Below are 19,989 nucleotides of genomic sequence, written 5' to 3'. Positions count from 1 at the left end.
CTGGTGAATGTGGAGTGTCTTGGTGCTCTTTCAAGCAGTTCTCTTAGGATACTGAGGCCGTGATCAGACAACAAATGGCACAGAAATTTTCACGAAGGTTTGTTTACTCTTTGATGTCTAGATTGGGAAGACATTAACATAAGAGGGTTGGCCTAGCTAGGCTCCTTGACCACCACCATTCTCTTGATATTTCCATCATAGTCTTTTCTCTAAAGGTCACAGGGGTTACAGCCTCCAGAGTGACAGTGCCAGAAGACTGGCAGATGCTGAATGGATTTTCCCAATCTAACCTCAGAAGTCATGGGACATCTGCCCCAGTGTTCTTTGTAACGGTAGTCAGAAAATCCTTCCTCATATTATGGCATGGACTATGAATTCTAGTTCTGAGTCCTTCCTCTGATAAATAACTTATCACAATCTTGAACACCATACCAGCAATACTTAGAGGGATGTTGATTTTTATCAAGAAAGATAATCCAGATATGTGGAAATGGAGCGGATTTCTACTAATGGTGATAGAACCATGTCCTGTGTGAGGCAGAAGGCCTTCATGGATGGGCAAAAGACAAAGGTGACAATATTTACACTGTTTTTGTTGTTGTTGTTAATTTGTTTGATTGTCTTTAAGAGATTTTGATGGTCTCTACTACTACACAGTGAAGACTCAGAGAAAAAGTAGAGAAGATCCAGAGGAAGTGAAAGCATCAAGGTCTCAACACATGTATACATCCACATTGGCAGAGAAGTCAGAATATATTACCTAGAATTAGGAAAGCTAAAAATTAAATGCTCTGTTCTGCATTAGGGAAACTGCAAGGTACAACCCTAGGTTCCAAGAATATCAGAATGATGGAGAATGGTCTATCGGAGGCAAGAAATTCCCTCCTGCCCAGTGGTATCTTCACGTCCTGCAAATGCCGACAGGGAACTTGTCGTAAATTCTTATTGCCTTTCAGAAAGATACAGGGAATACATTTTTACTTCCTCAATACCACACTCATAATTCAGTTACTATAATTCAATGTTGATTTGTCTTTTCTTGGAGAAACTCATAACCTTTGTAAAAGGCGGATCAAGAACAGGGTGATACTAATTAGGGAAGCAGTGTGGAGTCATGATGCCTGGACTTTGCTACTTTCCCTTGGGCCACCTAAACTGATGTCTCTAAGCCTCTCTTCTTGTGTATATAGGGGCTGATAGATGTTGGCCAAAGCAGAATTTATACCTGTAAACAACATTGTCTGGGTCTTGGACTTAAAGGTGAGCAGAAACAAAACAAAAACAAAAAAATGGCTTTCAACTACTGTCTCCTTTATGTTCTGTCACAATTTCAGCATTAAGGGTTTAAATGGGTGATTCTTCTCCTTTTCCTCCTCCTCCTCCTCTTCATTTTTCTTTCAACACCCCCCTCCCCCCACTGCCGCTCCTCCTCCTTCTCTTCCTCTTCTTCTTTTTAAGGTTTTACAGTTTTTCAGTGTCTAAAGCATCCTTAGATCTGGAGCAACCTCTGGAAAACAATGCTACCTGATGCATCCCACTTCTAAGGGAGTTCATATTTCTTTGAGTGAGAATCTGGTCTGTCATTCCTTGGGTAGAAATGTGTCTTTGCAACCCCGTAGGTTACTACCTGCCTCATATTGCTTGATACCTACTCCACTCACTGACTTAGTCATGAGCCAGTTTCTTCTCCTGTGTTGAAAAAGACATTTGTCCCTTCCCTCTTGGTCCTAATCGATATCCCTAGACATCCACGTGTCTTCCCAGGTTTATGAGATCCTGTGCTCTTCTCCTAGTTTAATTTCCCACAGCCCTCACTTAAATCTTTTCTGACCTGTTTGTGTTCCTCCACGTCAGAGGTTCTAATCTCCTAAAGCAAACACACAGAGAGGAATTGAAGACCTTTAGCAGGAACTGGCCCTTGTGGAAAGAAGATGGAGGAAATAGGATTAGGCTAAGTGAGAAGTCAAGCTATGATATGATAAAAACCTTGGTATGAGCAGATAGTTAATCTAATGGTTAGGACACCTGCATCCCACACCAGAGTCTGGGTTTCATTCCTGACTGCAACTTCCCATCGAAGAAGACGCTGGGATGTGGTAGTGACTGATAAACAAGTGATCTCCTGCCGCCTGCGAGGGAGAATTAGATATAGCTCCTGTATCACAGGTTTGGCCTGGTAAAGCTATACCTGCATCTTGGAAACTCTGTCTCTGTGTATCTGTCTTACTGATTCTCTGTTTCTTAAAAAAATAGCAACAGAAAAAAAAAATAGAAACCTTCAACCAACCCAGCAGAGAATTAAGGATTGAGTGTGGCCTGTCAGGCTTGTCCTTAGTATGGTTTCTACCCCTGCCTGGCTCATTTATTATAAGCAAAATGTACTGAGAGGGGCTTGATCCAAGGTGGACACACTCAGCTTTGGCCCTAAATGAGTTACCACTGAAGAGTGCCCTACATAACTGCCTATGGCTTGGGGCAAGAATGTTTAAGAGGAATCTGGATAATGTTACTTCATGCATACAACAAGGAAAACGTATCTATCACGAGTTTTCCTGCTCTAGAGCCCTGCCTTTCTCTGTGGACAAACATGGATTTGTGTTTTTCTTTCTTGGTCTTAAGGCATGTCAGTGGTGAAAATGTTTTCCTAATGGGGAGTTCCCATCTTCCTCAGACTAAACACTTCCACAACTGATTTGTATTCATGTGTGTGTTTGTATTTACCAAGATAATGGAAATGATGGGATAGAATTCTGAAATAAGGACTGGCCTGAATCAGCTGATCCAAAGCTTACACTAGTGGCCCTGAGCGGCAACCCTAGCAGTGGTCTGCCTTGAGAAAATAAAATGACCTACCAGAAAGAATGATATTGTAAGAACCATGGATTTGAAGTCCCTCTGACACATTACTATTTTTTTTAATTTTTGCTTTAAATTCAAGTCAATTGCCATAAAAAAAGAATAAAAGAAAGCTACTTATATGTAAAGGCTCAAACCAAGTCAGACCCTTTATTGTTTCTGAAACACATTTGCTTCCACCTCTGTTAGTGCCAATGCCTTTCCTTCTACGCCCACAGTTCACCTGTCAGCTTTACTAAGAAAGCTTCTCTCTAGGCTCCCAGCTTCCTCACAACGCCCCCCTTGTTCTTCTCCATGAGAGTATGAGCTCAGGGTCTAGTACAGTTCAGACCACGTGGTCACTATTGTTAACTTGCTGCTAAGCCTTTTGCTAGCAATGGTTGCATCATAAATTTAGATTTTTTTTGTTGTATGCATTTTATGTACTTTCCATGGACTATTTTATATTTTGCATTGTTGTTCATTCCAGATGGTTTTGTTCAGCTCATCTATCTATATGCCACTCTCCAAATATTGGGCATTATTTGTAGGTGTTTCATAGTACTTGGAAACTGAACAAATTTGTTTTGCCATCACCTTCTCTACAATGCCTACATATATTAGGCCCAAGTTGGAAGCTGGAGATGATGATGTTTCTAAATTAGTTCAAGCACAGAAGCTCTTTTTTCTGCCATTTGAGGAAGTCATGTCAGTGCTAGCAGTCAGACAAAAATGGGCTGGCAGACATCTCAGGATTGGTCTGCATCAGTTAGTGCTACTGTAACACTGTCAGTGTGGACTGGGAGACTTAAAAACATGTGTATTTACTACAGTTCTGGAGGTTGACAAGTCCAAGATTAAGGTGCCAGTGTGCTCAGATTCTGGCGAAGTTTCTCTTCTGACTTGCAGGTGGCCACTTTGTGTGTCCTCACAGAGCAGAGTGAAAGCTCTGGTCTCTGTCCTCTTAAATGGACACTAAGCCCAACCAGAAGGCCTCTCTCTTCTTAGCTCATTAAGCTGCATTATCTTCATACTTCAAATACTACCATATGGCTTCCACATATGAATCTTGGAGGGCCAATCCATGCTCTGGGCCTCAAGAGAGTGAATGCACTAGCTGCCCCCATCCCACACAGGTCAAACATGGGCGACCAGTGCATTTTCCAACAGTCAGTCATCTCCTACCTCTGACCTTGTCTGCCTAATCTGCTGATATCTGGTCTTTATATATTTTAAACTCACTTAGTTCCCAGGAAAATAGCTGCCATCATAATCAGCTCTGAGATAAGCAATGAAAGCATTAAGTAATTCTCGAATTTAGTGCCAACCAAACTTGAAATAGGTCAGGGCTACTTAAATATTGTCACTGTGAAATCAAAGGGTGGTATTTGTACACTTCTTAATGGGTTATTTATACTACAGTCAACTCAAAATATTCCATCATTGGTCATTTTTCAACCTGTAATCATTTTAGCTTGTTAAATATTATTATTCCTTATTATTCCTCACAATATTAAACAATCTTCTTTGGGAATGCTACAAAAGAAGTGATTCTAGGATAAGGTCTCTTTGTGGTTCTATTTCTGGCATTTAATCAGTTCTGTTCCCTCTGCATAATTATAGAGATTGTTCCAGTCTTCAATTGAGCTCATCTGGGAAAGGGACTTTCTCCTTTTCCTTTTTTTCCTGTTAATTTCTGTTTTTAATGAATATAAATTACTGTGAGAATTGACAATGCTGACCTTCCATGTAACTGTGACTGCTAATTAGGAACATTCCATATACACAACAATTCTCACAAGTCCTTCATGTCACTAAGGAAAAGACAGAACAGGCTACCTGAGTCTTTTTTCTGCCTGTTCTACCAGCATGCCATTGAGCTCTTTGCTTTAAATTCAGATATAGCTCTACATGCAGATATCATCAGGTTTTCATTTTCCCAAGCCATGGGACTTGTCTAAGTTATACTTCTTTGTAATTCTCAATGTTTGTGATACATCAGAGAGTGGGTAAATGAGATAATATTATATGAATTATCTAGCACAGGGCATGATGGGTTCAATCGATGGCTTTCATTGTTTTCCCAGCTTAAGTCATGTCTGATCACTGTGATTCTACTGGAGACAAGCACAGGGGTGTGAAATATTTCAGAATTTATTTTCAAGTTCATTGCAGGGGTCTCTCTATCTATTATAGATACATTTAGGAGTTCCTGGTAGAATTCATGATACCACAATGAAATGAATACAGGTTTTAAGATGGAGCCCTAGGAAACCTTTGGCAATTTATAACAAATCTGCGTCTCTGTTTCCTTAGTTGTGAAAGAAACATAAAAGTCACTCTATAGTGCAGTGGTGACTATAAAAGGAAAAAATGAGATAACTTTCTAAAATACATTAGTTTAAAATCAAACAAAGAGAAACATTGTTATCATATCTATTTGTTATGTTTCATACATTGGCTTATCTGTAAACTGAATATTTGTAGTCCCTCAAAACCCAGCTTTAATCCTTAACATGATGATGGTGTTAGAAGAAGGACCTTTGGAAAGTAACTAGATTCAAAGGAGGTCATGGACATAATCCCTCATGATTGAATTAACGTCCTTATTTACAGAAAAAAAAAGGAAGAAGAGATGAGATATACTACCAGCAACCCGGCTCTTTCTCCCCAAAAGTGTCCACAAAGGAAAATCCATAACCACAAAATGGACCATGTTGGGAGCCTTTCCATGCTGGCAGCCTGAGGTTGGATTTCCTATCTCTAGAATTCCCGAAATAATGTTTATTGGTTATGCCGCCTAGGCTGTCATGTTTTCACACAGCAGTCGGGACTAATATACCTACTAGCAAATATTCATTTTTTTCTTCTCCCCAAAACCCATGGCACCCATTACCAGCATTTGGGGTACCTCCATACTAATTGATAATGCTCCCAGAGAAGACAATAGAATGGCACTGAGTTTCAATCTGTGAAAACCAATCCTCAAAGTGGAAAATCAAGTCTTCTAATAGGAAGTTGGCATTAGCAAGCACCTAATTCCCAAGGGTAAAATGAGTAATTGCTACGGAGAAGCAGATCATGCACATTTATGTAGTGAGAGGTATCTTATGGGATTAATGGATGGGGAAAAGTAATCATTATAATAATTTTACATCCTAGACATAAAAGAGAGAAAGAACATGCAGAGAAAGACCAGTTCCCTTGTGAAGTACATGTTATTTAGTATCTTTTTATCTTCGGGTAAGTCAACTGATTTTCTTATAAATCAGCAGGAAATAGATGCAGATACTTAAGAGCATTAATGGGTCTTGGATGTCATGCGACCTGATGCTCCATTCACAGAGGGGAAAACCAGAACCACAGCAGGCAATGAACTTGGCAAGGTCAGACACTTGAAGGTCAATTGGAAATGCCTACAGCAGGCATTAACTCTTCTATTATTTACAAAGTGCTTGTCTGAACTTGTTATTAGAAGATGGCAGACAGAGGGAAGGCACATGTTTTTTTTTTTTCACACACACAGGAAAGCAGGACATCATAACATCTATGTTCTAGAGAAAGCTCAGATGATAAATGCTGTGTAATGTAGACCGTCCACAAGTAGCTTTTGAAATTCTGGTCAAATAGGCCACAGGAAAGTAAAACCCACAACAATGTCCTTTTTGTTCAGGTGCTCTGGGCTGGGTGCACTCATGATGGGATTTTGAGAATGGGGTTGATCTCCGGGAGAGAAGAGTGAACTCTTTCCCAGAAGGCAGGAATAAAAACGGAAGCCAACATTTGTCTGACTTCCACTCACCTCAGAACTATTTGTAATGAAAGAGTCAGAATTTTAATTCTGATCTGACAGTGTTCAAATTCAAGGCTAGTTTCCATTAAAACAAAGAAAATTTCCCCAAACCGAACTATTTCTGGCATCTCTGGTAGCAAGATGACAGTCTACCAACAGGAATTGTGTACAGGGCTGGGGACAAAATGAGAAGCTCCAATGTGCTTGGCAGGAAGGCTGTGACTGCACAAGCTCTTCCAGGCAAACAAGTCACCACAGGTGATTGATGAGAGAAGATACCTTTTAGCAAAACCAAAATCTGCAGGCATCTTCATCACACCATAATGTAGACTAATCATTAAGATTAGACCTTGTTTTGGAAACCAAATGTTTGTCAAGATAAGAGAGAGGACAAGCTTGCCTGAATGTAGCCCATGGATATATACATGCTGTGTTCCCTTTAACACGGCATTGGCATTCCCTTTAGCATGGCATGCCAAATACTTCAAGACTAAAATGTTCATGGATATTGACAGGAGTACACATAATTCCAATACTATAAAAGGCTTATAGTTATAGCTCATTCATCTCCAGTTAATAGTCCAACTTTATACATATTCTTCCTTCTCAAAGAATCCAGAATTCTAAATATTTCATCCATCTTTTCTCCCCTTAGAAAAGGCAGGTTCCTCTGCAAAACACACTCACTAAGCATCCAGAGGTAGGGTAGCAATCTCATTCTTAAAGATCATATAGAAACCCTAGACATAGACTAGTGGAAGCTTTTTAAAATGAAAACACTAAATGCAACTATGAATGGAGTTCTTTGTTTCTTACTAAGATTATTTGTTTATGTGAGAGGCAGAGTGAGAGGGGAGAGAACAAATGTTTAGCTGTTGGTCCATTCCCCACAGGGTTGCAACAGACAAGATTGGATCAGACAATCTTCAGTCAGGTGCTCAGAACTCCAATTGGGTCTCCCACATGAGTAGCAGGGAGCAAACACTGTCTTTCAAATACAGTGAAAAGAAAATGGATGTGAAACAGAGGAGCTGGGACTGGAAATGGGACTCGGATATGGGATGTGAGTATCACAATTTGTAGTTTAATGTGCTGTTCCTCAGCATTTATCCCAACAAAGCTTTCACTTGTTTTCTAATTCATTAGCAAAACTTAAGGGGCAAAGAGGCAGCCTGGAACTGCAGTCCAACCCTCCTTCCACTCCTCCATAGCAGGTTATTGGTCAATATCACTTCCTTGCTGTTTAATATGTGACAGTCACCTGTGTGATACCAGTGATTTTGGCTCTTTACTGAGTTCCTCTGTAACTCAATGTCCCCATCTATCAAATTAAGGCTGATAATGTCTATTTCATAAGCTTTATTTCACACATTAAATGAACTACACATCTGGAGCGCTTAGTACATATCATAACCCCTAAAACACATATTCACAGAGCAGATGGAACACAGCTAGGACCTATGATGTTCAAGCTTGATTCTCCCTCTGCTGATTTATGCTACTAAGACTGCTTAATTTTCAAGCCATAGAATTCTAAAATACATATCTCCTGGCCCCTAACTATCTTGTATTTCTAGGAAGGTATAGGTAGAAGTAAATCACCTACATTTTCAGCGAGTTTGTCCTTCTCAACCTGGAAATGAATCTTACATAGTATACCTCTTTAAGCTCCTTCTAGGGTCAGATTTCATGATTTAGATTTTTCAGCACCTACTTTTAACTAATTTGAAATGTCCTTGGTCTTCTCTGCAGCCACATGTTACTTTCACAAATACTTAAACTACATCCACTCTTCCCACACCACTGATCTACACTGATTCTTCTATTTCCCATACTTTATCAATACTTCTATTTTCCACAGTCTAAACACACTTCCACACTTTCTAAACCCAAACATTTGCGTAAACATAAGTGAGCTTTTAAATACAGGTGGGTAGGAGGTCAGAATGTGGACATGTTATTCATTTATTCATTATTCCTAAACTGCTTGTTTAAAACTTCTTAGTACTTAGTTTTTTTTAAATTTCAATGGGTTTGCATGACAACACAAAATAATTCCAGCCCTCAAGAGCATAATCTCAAGGAAGACGAGCACAAAACTTTGGTTAGAGTTGCTAAAAGGTTTACATAAAGCAGTGGTTCTCAGCACTGGCTGAACTTGGGAATCACCAGAGACATTAAGCTGAGACACCTGACCTCAATCTAGATCAATGGGATCAACATCTTTGTTGGTTCCATTGTAGTGCCAAGTTGAAAAGTTCTTTCTATGGATGGAAGCATAGGACGTCTGAGACCATTAAGAAGAAATTCTCTATCCTAAATGATAAAGTATTGAGGATACCAAGTAAAGGACACCTAAGCTGAATCTTGACAAATGAGTTGCCCAGTGAAGATAGAGGAAAGCCACTCCAAGCATCAAGGTGTGAGATGAGTTTATAGAACTGCAAGTAATTCTGGATAGATTCTTGGGCAGGCAAAGCGGAGTCACTGAAGCATGACTAGCATTAAATAATACAATCAGCACAGCATTGGTTTTTTTCTGTGATAGTGGTTATATGGTCTGCTTATGCTTGTGTTTATTGTTGTGTTTAATTCGAACATACATTATCAATTTAATGATAGATTCGCATGGCAAAAAAAGGTAAGAGAGAAAAGAAATAAGAAAACTATTACATTTAATACAACTTTTAATTGTGAAAAATTAATTTGATATCAAAAATGTTAACATATGTGAAAGGGTAAACATAGAAAAGATATGTACTTACAAGCTGGCATTGTGGCATCACAAGTTAAACCACTGCTTGTGATGCTGCCATTTCACATGGGCACCAGTTTAAGTCCTGGTGGTTCCAGTCCCTATTCAGCTTCTTTGCTAGTTCATATGAGAAAGTAATAAAAGATGGCCTGAGATCTTGGGTTCCTATATCCTCTTGGGACATATGAAAGAACCCTTAGCCTTGGTTCTAGCTTTGGTGTTCTCCAACCTTGGCTGTTATGGCCATGCGGTGAGTAAACTAGTAGATAGAAGATATTTTCTTTCTCTCTCTTTTTCCACCTTTCACTCTCTGTGTGTATCTATTTCTATTTATCTATTTTTTTCTCTAATTTCCTTTCAAATAGATAAAAAGTAAATCTTTGAAAAGAAAGGTATGTTCTGTAATAATAATAATTACCCCCAGAAGCAAATGAAAGATGCTTAGAAACACTAGGAATTCCCTTACCTTTAAAAAATGTGTGAAAAGATAAATGGGGAGGGTGGGATAGGGAAAATCGTCCATTGGCTGGTTTTCTCTCCAAATGGTCGAAGAGTCCGTCTAAGGCCAGGAGCCAGGAACACCATCCAGAACTCCCCTGTGAGGACGGAAGCCACCCAACCACCCAATCACCCAATCACTTGGATCTGTTGCCTTCCCAGGTACAACAGCAGGAAGCTAAATGTGAAGCAGAGCATATGGGACTTGAGCTAACCCTCCACTATGGCATACTGGCATCACAAGTGATAGTACCACATGCTGTGCCATGCTGGTCCCAGCACTAGGAAATTTACAGTTAATGGCATCCGACACGTGCTGTTAAAGAGATATTTAGAGCCCTAATAGATCAAGAACCTTGTTTCAAGCGCGAAGGAGAATTAGCTGCTATTAAACTCAAAAGCCCTCCTATTTTCATGTTACATTTACTTTCCATAACACCAGAACACTCCAACGTATGTCTGAGAAGAATTAGGCATCATACATTCCCACTTATATTCATGCAATTAGCATGTGCAAAGAGAAAAATTTATACTCCAGCTAAGTACATTTTAGCAAATAAACGAGAAGATCATGACACCCAGTTCTCAATCCACTCTTTGCTAGTTTATTCAATAGCTCTTATCTCGAGTAGGTGACACTTGCATACCAAATTGTATTTTTGATGCATCAAAAATTACTGGTTTTACTTGTTCTTTGGTTCTCACGGCTAATTACCATGTAATAACTTTTGATATGCTAATTGAGGGTAATAACAGTAGGATTTCTCATGTTTATTAGTCATCATCATCATTTTACACACAATTTTTACTGTTTTCAAAGTGCCTATAAGTGATCATATCTGAACCTCATAAGAACATCCTAAATCAATCTTACCTTAGTTTTCCTCCCCAGCAGTTGATTCATCATTGGCTGAATTTCGGTGAGATCAGAGATGTCAAGCCATGTGGTTTCAAACCCTTCCTGTGTCATTGACAGCTGTGGAACTTTGAGCACATTGTTCAATCCTTGAAGTCCTCAGTTGCTTCACCTGTAACACAGCACAAAAGAATTGGGGAGTCTGAAACATCTGTTATTATAAGTATGTGGAATAACCCATATAAAGTGCTTATTTAATTATCTGGCTTACTCTATATATTATTAATCAAATATTTATATGTTCCTAAATTCAGTATTGATTTCTCATAACAATTAAACCTAGTGAACACTTACGTACCAAGTACTATTTGAAACACTTTACAAGTAGTAACTCATGAAAGGTTTACAATGACTGAGCTAAGAAGTTGTATTACCATCTGTTTCACACATGAGCAAACTAAGAGCCAGAGATGTGAAGCCACTTGTCCAAAATCTAGCAGCTGGAAGGTAGTAGAGACAGAACTGAAAGCTTTGTTTCCAGTCCCAGCTAGGCTGTCTGCTGTGATGGGCATTGTGCTAGGTACAAGGGAAGGAGCAATGCTTCTTGATCTCCAGGACCACACTGAAGATCAATACAAAAGATAATCCCAAAGGGTGAGGGAAGTTGTCTGCAAGAGAGTTTTTAACTCTTCCTAGGAACTTGCGAAGTCACTCCCAGCCCACCTACCATTTAGACATGGCTGCTGCCTTGTTTGTTATTGCCAAATGCACATCCACTGCATGGCTCCCCACAACTGGGTCCAAATTTGAGGTTCTGCCTAATTATCCTTGCTATCCTATACCAAAAACCAGTATGCAGACTACAACTATTTGACCACTTTTATATGCAGGTCCTATCACTTTCATGATAATCTTTCTGGTGTTCTAAATTTTCTTCCTGTGGGCTGTCAGGAAAACATGCTCTTGGCACTGTATAAGAACTCCTTGTTCGAAATGTCACACATCACAAAGCTGATGATTCAACACACATATTTTTGAGTGCATCCAACCTGTGAACTGCAGTGCTGGTGATGAATTTACACTCCCTCCATGCTATAAGAACCATCTTTCCCAAAAGTGGGCCCTGTATGTCTTCTGCATGCATGTATTATGATTTCTGCTTCTGCAAAACAGGACATTACTTAAACCAGTCCTTATGGCAGGAAGCACGGCCCAGCAAACAGAACAATGATTTGAAAGTCTTGGGTTCTATTTTCAGCTCTCCTGTAGACTACCTTTGCATTCAGCCCTAGGAAGGTCAAAAGCAGTCTGGCCTTGCATTGGTGGCTTTCACTGTATGGATGGAAAACAAATTAGGCATCTGGCTCTCAGCTTTGAGGAGTTTCAGTCTTTGGAGAATAGATGTGTGGTCACACTTTGTTTTCATTTTTAAAGTAAAAGAGCAGAATAAACTCTCTGGGGGTGGGAATGGGCTGGTAGAGAATGAAAGAGAGAAATCTAATAACCTTTTAAACAATCTGGGGGTTAAGGGATTGGTTGAGTCATTCAAATTAAAGAAGGCTCTCCAGCGTCTGAAAGTGGAAGAGGCAAGGGATTTCAGCTTTGAGAGACGACTCCAAACTTGCCCAACAGCAGGCATACAGTACTCTGTTGGAAACTCAGAAGGGTGAGGCCTGTGCACAATCGGGAAAGCCCAAGCCTCCGCTAAAGTGGCCAGCTGCTACCAGCAGCAGCTGCTTGTCATGGGGCGAAGTAGGCTTCTGTTGTCAGAAGAGCTGAATTTTAAGGAAAAAAAACAAAGGTTTGATTTTCACCATTAGAATCCCTGATGTTTAAAAGCTGGAGCCTAGTCCAGCATTTACAACAGCACTAAACAGACAAAAGTAGGCATGTAGCCTAAGAATTGCACTCTTTATGTTTCTTTTACATGGAGATGGGATGGATTTCACAGGTTTTATTTATGTGGTCTGCTTTGAATGGGCTACATTTCAGGTGAAAAAGTGTAAGCAACGACACTGGAATTACTCATTTTGGTGAAAAAAAATGGATATTCATGCATTTTTTTTTCATAATAGATAGTTCCATAACATTTTTGAAGATGCCTCAGATTTAAGTCAAAAACACAGATATTTCAATTTAATTACACTGTACTACAGCCTGAGTTTCAGGATTTTTTTAAAAAATGATTTATTTGTTTAATACTTGCAAGGCAGAGAGTGACACAGAGAGGAAATCTTCCACTAGCTAGATTGCTCCCCTAAATGACTGCAACAACCAGGGAGAGACTAGGCTGAAGCCAGAGACAAAGAATTCCATTTGAGTCTCCCACCTAGGTGGCAGGCATTTAGAAACTTTGGATATGTTCCACTACCTCTCAGACACATCAGCAAAGGATTAGATTGGAAGTGGAGTAGCTGGGCCCTGCACAGCACACCAACCTGGGACTCGAGCAGCTGAAACACCAGCTTGATTCTCTACTACAAAGTCTACCCCTAAACATTGGAAATTTAGAATGTTTCTTGAGTGATTCTAACATATAGTCATAATTATAAGTCATCATGTGAGTGTCCTATTAGAAGCTTAAAAATTTCAGAATGGTTTAAGTTTCAACTTGATAAATTGCACAGCTAATCTTCTCACGTAAATCAGAAAACCAACATTCAACCTGACCTATATGTGTCTGTGTGTGTGTGTGTATATATATATATATTTTTTAATTTTTTTGCTAAACTAAGACACAACTTTCTGGCATGCTTACTAGTGTCTTTATGTCTCTAGGATCATTAGGAACCAATGACAGAAGACACTGTCTCAGTAAAACAAGAGTATTGTAAAGGTCAAACACAACAGAAGCCAAAGGGCCAGTGCAAGCCGAAACACAGATAAGTGTTTCTAAGGGAAATTAATTTGTCATCTGATGGTCATGAACTGAGCCGTAGAGCAAAGTAAGCCTTTTACAAGTAAAATTCAATCACTGTCCACATACTAAAAGCTTTAAAACTCAGCATATAAAGCTAACAAATGGAGCATAAAACTAATACTTACAGACGTTTTCTTCCTTATTTTCTAGACTGTATGCATTGTAAATAACATGATTACATCTCAGCAGTTATTTCCATGCCTACTTCTTATTTCAGCTTTTGTCCCCCTTGCAGCATTTCTCATACATGACATTTTTGCAGACTGAATATATCAAGTCACATACAATGGGACGTTAAATGGGGCATTTCTTCCAGTCCTCGTATATCAGTAAAGGGCCAATACAACTGGTGTCAAAGAACTCTACATACTAAAGCAATGTGTCACTTACATATAAGAACATGGTGGGCAATACTGAAAATGATTCTACCCATAACACCACATTAGCCACCTCCAGCTTGCCGACTGAGACAGACTGTAAAGCTGATATTGAGGAGTTCCACAGTTCGCAGTCAGTTCAGTGACCCCATCTTCACTGTCTACTTGATAGGTTTGCTTCTTCCTTAATGGAAGCCAAATGAGGGAATCCTCAATGGGATGGCTCTGAAGAGTTGATATGCAGTCCATGCATATAAAGTCATAAGTACAAAGTCTGAATCACACCTAAAAATACAGGAGTATGTGACTAGAGTTGCTGTTTTCTGGTGTCTCAGACAGAACTATGCAGTGAACAACCAGCACTTGTAAAATTTAAGAGGGCAAATAAAGGCTTCTCAAAAATGACAGATTGGGTCATCCTGGAAGAAACTGCAAGAAGAGTATCATGATTTCATTAGAGGATGTACCTCTAGAAGCTAAGAGAGTGAAGGAAGTCATCAATGGAAAGCCTGGGAAGGCGTAACTGGAGCCAGGGGATTATTGTTACTGAGAGAGTTGCCTTATAATGTAGACAAAGAGAGATGTATTCCAGAAAATCAGCCCAACAGGGACCGGTGTTTCACCTATCAGTTAAGGTATCCATCCACCTTCCACCTTGCAGTTTCTGCTTCTGATGCCCAACTCCATCTCTTGACTATAGCTTCCTTCCAGTGCAGACACTGGGAGTCATCAGTGACGGCTCAAGTAATTGTGTTCCTGACCTCCACATGAGATTTGGATTGAATCTATCTCCTGGATCAGGTCCTAGCCCAACAGTGCCTACTGCAAGGTATCTGGAGAGTTAATTTGCAGTTGGAAATGTTCTGTCTGGTCTGTTTCTCTCCCTCCCTCTTTATTTTCCTATCTCCCTCTATCTCAAATAATAAAGTTTTGTTTTTAAAATTTCAGCAAAATGCCCTTCAAGAGAAACATTCCCTGTATTGTCTACTATACTATGTCAAAGGATCTCAATGATTGATTATAACAGCACCTGTCTAGGTAAAGCTTCCACCGCACCATTTTCCTGTTGCTCCCCCCATTTTCCTCTATCTTTGAAGAAATCTGAAGTCACGGTTAGGGAGAGAGATACCAAAGAAAATGAGGAAAGCAGCCTGGTCCTTCCTGCTGGTCCTGGATCCCCAACCTGATGGAGAGCAGACTAAAAGGATTGGGATTTGGACTAGAAGGTTTACTACCTTGAAAAAAGTGGTTTTATTTTTGTTATTTTCTTTTGCTTTCTTTGGATTATGAACTGATGGTAGTCAGAAATGCCAACAGCACACATGCCACAGTTTTATTGGTTAACAAAACCTGGAAGCTAGAAGTAGTCAAAATATCAAGTTTGAAGGGACTGAGCAAAAATATAAATGGCTTTCTACTTACAAAATTTGAAAAGCAAAACATTTCCTTTCTGTTTGTTTACTAAACCCAGTTCAGAGAATAAAACAATTTCACTTGAATATATCAATTATGTTTGTGATGTAAGTTGAATCTAACAAGGAGGCAACCTTTACAGTGGTGGCCCCTGGTTAGGCTAGACCCACATTCTTGTTTCAAGCAGGTAAAGGTCAGCAGAGAAGCATAGTTTATTTAAAGGCAAAGAGAAAATAAACACAAGTGCCTGAAAACAACCTCAAGAGAGCACTGCCAGTAACAGGGCTTGGGGCTGTTCTTTTATACTATCTGAAGGCACAGGATGTGGTGTCTGGGGCATGACTTCACTAAATTTTCAAAGTGAGTAGAGTTTGGAGCAGGCTTGAGTATTGGCCATTTCTATGCAGCCTTTTATTGGAATCTCAGAAGTGTTATGGTGCCAGGTGAGAAATGCAACTGGATGTATCAGCCACAGTCATTTCATTATGATGACACTGTAGTGATGTAAAGGACATCATAGGAACCCAGGCTGCAGCCACACTGGACATTTCTAGCCAGCAGAGGTTCTACCCCTTGAGGTCTGCACTGCAGGGGGTGGGGTTTTGATGTTGTACAAGAAGTGGTGCGCAGGTGCTGGCAATTCTCAGCAACTCTTTGCTAGACACCTTTCTCCAAAATAACAATTTGATATCACAATCACCTTTTAAAATTGCTGTGCTTGGGATAGGCTTTGCCTCTCAAAAATTCATCCAGTTACAACAACTCTTCTGCAGAATGCTAATAAATATTCCTAAACAACAACAACAACAACAAAAAGTTCCAGGATCAAAACTATTTGGAAAATATGACCACTTAAAAAATAAGTGTACTTCTATGCTGTAGATTTTTCAATAAGCTTTCACAGGTTGATTTGTTTTGGGGATTCATAAGAAGGCCCGCTGCAACATCTTCAAACTCACTTGTCCTTGGCTTCGTATTATTGTTACATACTTGACAAACATCTACCAGGTGCAGGCATGAGCGAGGGTGAGGAGTGTTTGGCAATTAATTATGTCAGATATGGTTACTTTCCTAACAGACCTTAGAGTTTAATGAGTTCTTTATTTCAGTCCTATATTCTAGTCTGGAACTCTGTTTCATGAGCTCTATTCTGTGCCACTTTCAAGACTGCTGACATTGCAAACCTATGTGTTAGCAAAAACCCACAAATCATCTGCAGCAAAAGTTGTCTTGTAAGGAAGATACCTGTTCTTACAAAAAGCAATTTTAAAGGTGCACTCGCAACCAACCATAATAAAAATGCTTTAGTCACCTCTTCACTCGGTCCTTGACCAGTTCTGCATGAGTATACAAAGTCCTTGATCAAGAATAAAGCCACCTACTTCTTTTCTCCCCTGAATCTGACCCCTTTTCTGCTTCAGTCATCAATTCCTTACGCACTTCCCCCTATGATCTCTCAGAAAAGCTCTGACATATGCCATTGGGATTTGCTGGCTCTGCCTATGATGTACGTTATCTAACATCTTTTATATTTTTTTCTAGCTTGTTGCTTACTGTCAAACAGTTGGGAGCATAATACACATGGCCACACATTCCTCAAAAACAGGCCACACCCAAAATCCTGTCTCTGGTCAAAAATAGCAAAAGACCTGTGTCAACTCACAGGGTTCCCTCTACCTCAAGAGAGGCAGTATTCTGAAAGATATTCTTAACTGGGCGTTTTGTAAGTTATGACTCTCCTTATGCCCTGTAAGAAGCCCTGCATCCAGTTAACTTTACCATATCAATTTTGACAAATGATGTGAAGGAAAATATGAAAGATGCAGAATAAACATTTTCCCTGGACATTGGCTAAAGATTGATGTGACCTGATTTATGCATAATATGGATTACCAAAGATGTCGCTCATGCCTGAGTAGCAGTGAACTTATCAAATGTTAAAAAAAGTAAACCTCTGGGCCTACACACAAGTAATTTCCCCTTCCCCATAGACACCACAAACTCAAAGGTCCTTCTATGGAAGGACCCAAACATTCTAGTTTTAATTGTTAAAAGGTAGTCTTGCTCTAATCCCTTTGTGAATTGCTGACTCTGTCCAATTTTTCATCAGCGATTATTCCAACTCCAATGCACTGGAACATTGGGTCTGGGACCTACAAAAACACATATGGAGTAGATCATAACGTAACAGCTAAATTCATAACTGTCAGATCATTGAAATAAACCTATAAAATGTATTTCTATATGCTCTAGGGCCTTGACATTTTCAACATATTTCTTAAATGTATCTCAGCTCCTTCAAACTTTTGCCATTTTACACACCATCATTTATGTCTAGCTCACTATATCTAAGACCGTAAGAATAGGTCTCAGCTTCCCATGTTTACTTTTGTCCCCTGCAGTTAGTTTTTCACATGTAAGAATAAATGATCTTTTAGTGGCTCAGAGAGCTACTGAAGAGTTCCGTTTTGTAAAGAAATTGTGAATACAAGCTGCTTTTAAAACTGGAAAAAAACAAGGATCACAGCACATATCCACATTAAACAAACACTCCAAAGGCAAGGCAAGGGAGAATAAACGATCTTAAAGCTAAATCAGAATCTACATTTTGAAACAAAGTGTAGTCATAGGACCAACTTGAAATAATTATAAAATAGGGGTCAGGCAAATGAGTGTGTGTGTGTGTGAAAAATTGCTAAATATTCAAATTTTGGATCAATGTTCATACAATGGTTATCCCTACAACAACAAAAGAGGCAGTTTGGGACAGAATGGCCAGACATTCTAGTTATCATAGTCTTTCTGGGACTTAACGGGTTCCCAGAACATAAGACACCAATGCTAAAACTGGAAAAGTCCTTTCCAAACCAAAATGAGTTTTTATCTAATAGCCTTGTGCTTTTATCAGCGGATTGTTTATAGAAGGTTTCCAGGCTATGCCTCGGAAAAGGAGATTCAACTATAGCTTGCTAGTACTCATACACTGAGGTGCTGAAGGCAGAAGTTTACAGAAGCAAGGAAGCTAGGACATGAGGGATGAGTCGCAATAAAAGCAAGCTGCCCATAGACAGAGGTAGAGCTCAGCATACCTGCAGAAAGGTCCCTCAAATCTGTGACTGAATTCTAATCTACACATTCACCTGAGACAAGAGAAAGAAATACCACAAGAAGGAGGAGGAAATCCTGAATCCTGTGAGTCCACTCAAAACTGGACTGATACCAAAAGCAAGGCAGAGAACACCTCCTAGCTCAATGAACATTGAACAGAATCCTGAAATGGATGCTATCTTTATTAGCCCTAGAATAAAAACTACTTTGGACCCATCCTAACAAAAATTACAGAACCAAATCCATTTGGTTCCAAATAACCAAATATGAGAGAAAAAGCAGATTTTTCATAGGATTATGTAAGTATAACAAAATCCATAAATTCATATATCAAATAAATAGAAAAAGAACAAAAAATAAGAAATGCTCAAATCAGCAAGCAAAGAATTAAGATACCAGTTATAAATATTTCCCACATGTTCAATAGAAATGAGCATCAATAAAAGAAAAATTAGAAGCATGAAAATACTTTAGAGGAACTTCCAGAGAACAAAGAATATAGGACACAAAAATCACTAAAACTGTTTACAGACCAGAAATTGGAAAGGAAAACATCAGTGAGCTTGAACATAGAACAAAAGAAAATTATCCAAAATAAACAAAAGAAAAAATGGCAGAAAAAGTGAGCAGCAATGGGGAATGATATTACTGATATAGTATGCCTATAACTGGAACTTCAGGAAAAACAAAAAAGAAATATCTGAAATAATGATGGCTAATAATTTAAAAATTTTTGAAAAATCAAAGCACAAATAACAAAGAAGTTCAATTCTTCTGTAACAGAAGAAACTTCTTTTCCTTTGAAAAAATAGAAAGCTGTGGAGTTAAAAATAGTGGTAGACACAATATTTAAACAAACTAAAGCAAAAATGATCTCTATTCTCCATCACATAGAGAAGAAAGTAATCGTTACATATACTTCTCAGAAACTACTCAAGCCAAAAGAAAGGAGACTTCTTTAAATTACTGAGACAGGGCTGGCAGCATGGCCTAGCAGTGTGGCCTAGCAGTGTGGCCTAGCACTGTGGCCTAGCAGCTAAAGTCCTTGTCTTGAACGTGCTGGGATCCCATATGGGCGCCGGTTCTAATCCTGGCAGTTCCACTTCCCAGCCAGCTCCCTGCTTGTGGCCTGAGAAAGCAGTCGAGGACGGCCCAAAGCCTTGGGACCCTGCACCCGCGTGGGAGACCTGGAAGAGGTTCCTGGCTCCTGGTTTCAGACTGGCACCACACCAGCCGTTGCAGTCACTTGGGGAGTGAATCATTGCATGGAAGATCTTCCTCTCTGTCTCTCCTCCTCTCTGTATATCTGACTTAAATAAATCTTTTAAAAAAATTACTGAGACAAAAATGATCAACTAAGAATATAGGAAAAACACTTTCAAAAATTGAATCAGAAACTTTGAGATAAGCAAAAGGAGAGATGATGCATTACTA

This window comes from Ochotona curzoniae, unplaced genomic scaffold (assembly GCF_017591425.1).
Source record: "Ochotona curzoniae isolate NIBS_2020 unplaced genomic scaffold, NIBS_Ocur_1.0 contig_1014, whole genome shotgun sequence".
Classification (NCBI taxonomy): domain Eukaryota; kingdom Metazoa; phylum Chordata; class Mammalia; order Lagomorpha; family Ochotonidae; genus Ochotona; species Ochotona curzoniae.
Note: the sequence above shows the minus strand (reverse complement) of the source record.